Source organism: Pteropus vampyrus, unplaced genomic scaffold, assembly GCF_000151845.1.
Source record: "Pteropus vampyrus isolate Shadow unplaced genomic scaffold, Pvam_2.0 Scaffold203, whole genome shotgun sequence".
In the NCBI taxonomy this organism is placed as follows: domain Eukaryota; kingdom Metazoa; phylum Chordata; class Mammalia; order Chiroptera; family Pteropodidae; genus Pteropus; species Pteropus vampyrus.
The window spans coordinates 365,966-367,865 of NW_011888984.1; positions in this window are offsets into that span (position 1 = coordinate 365,966).

Sequence of the window (1,900 nt, forward strand, 5' to 3'; positions counted from 1 at the left end):
TCCCTCCAGGCGGAACCCCACCTCCTCAGCAGGACCCCAGTTCCAGCAGACTCTTGATCCATAACCAGGCCGGACCACGTGCAATAGGGTGGAAACCAAACTGCTCCATCATGCCGCATTATTTAAAAGAAAGGCAGGTTTTGTGGTGGGGTTTTTTTTGTAATTTTTTTAATAAAAGTATTTTTGAAGGGATGGTGTGGTGTTGCCTAAAGTTTCTAAACTTCAGTAGGTCAATGGAAGGGACCCTGTAAGTTCCCTAGACACCTGTACCCCTTCCCTGCCAAAGCTGGGGAAGTATATCATTAAACAACATTTATTGAGTGCTTGTTACAAGCGCTGTTCAACCCACTTCATTTGAATTAAGCCATATAATCCTCACAATTATATAGAAGTAAATCCTGTAATCATGTTTGACATAGGAGGAGCCTGAGGGTCAGAGAGGCCAAGTCACTCACTCAGGGTCACACAGCTACTAAGAGTGAGTACCAGGGAGCGCTCGGACTCAATCTGCCTCCAGTGCCTGGTTCTTAACTTTGTTGCTTCTTGGTAGATTTAGACTTCCAGCCACATGGGTAGGATGGGAGGGAGAAACAGTCATATCTGTCAAAAGATAGGTCTTTCTGGCACTTAAAAGTCAACCCTTTCGTTGTATGAATACCGGTGCTGAGGCCCAGAGGAGAAACAAAATGCCCAAAGACCCCCAGCACTAAAAGCAGATCTTTTAGAAAACCTGGTTAGGAAGCAGAGCCCAGGCTAAAGTTACAGTTTTTATGATTTATTTAGGACGTACGAGCCCAGGCTGGTGCGAGTGAGGGAAAAAGGGAGGCCAGGGAAGATACAATGTTTGCATTGCTGCTACACTGGCTATGCCTCCACCAAGACCTTTGAGGACACAGTATTAGGGACTTTACTGGAATGGTCGCAAGGAGGAACCACACCTTGGTGTACTCCACAGGTAGAGAAAGGAGGGGGATTTCTGCCTGTGCTTTCTGGCTCAAAGCCAGATTCTCCCCCTGAGAGGAGCATTGCATCTAAGTCTGAAAGCAGTGGGGTGACTCTAACAGATGGGTGCCAATAAAAAAAAGGGGGGGGTGGTCCAGAGGATCTCAAGAGGGCACGAGAGGTCTCTGCATCTCAATGGATCATGTTTTCCTCCTACTTAAAACTTTCAGCAACAGCTCACACTCAGAATAAACCCCCCCCAGGCCTTTGAGACCAGACGGTCTAGCTTCTAACATCCTCAGTTTAATCTCCCACTCTCCCTCACCTCCAGCCACACTGGTTTCCTTCGACCCGAGCTCGTTTCGACCTCAAGGCCTTTGCACTTGCCGTTAATTCTCCGGAGGACGCTTCCTCCATAGCTTTACCAACTATGTCCCCTTCTTAGAGTCCCTCCCTGCCTTTCCTAGCTCAAAATGTTCAGATGGACCACCACGCCATCACATTCTGCTTGATTTTCTTAGTCGCACCTATCCAATCTCAAGTTACTACCCTTTTATGGTTAGCCCCCTGGTCTACTGGAAACTCTGAGAGGGGGAGGTTTGTCAGTCTTAGCCCAGCTGTATCCCCCGGGGCATAGAACTCTGCTTGGCACAGGTGGGCACTCAAAAAATTTATTTTTGCTTTCATTGAAAAAATGAATCCCCAAACTCACCATGGCCAACTCTCCCTCCCACCTCTCTGAACATCTCCCCCAAACTCCCTCTCTCCTTTGCTCCAGCCACACCATTTTCTGCTGTTCTTCAAATACACCAGCATGGCCAAACCTCTAGAGATGTGGAGTAATACCTGCCTCACTAAGCGATTGTGCAAAGTGTGTAAAAGGGGGCCTGGATGCACACCAAGGATTCCAATAATTGCTCAGATTTACTGAGTGTCTACTGAATGCCTCTTCCAGGCA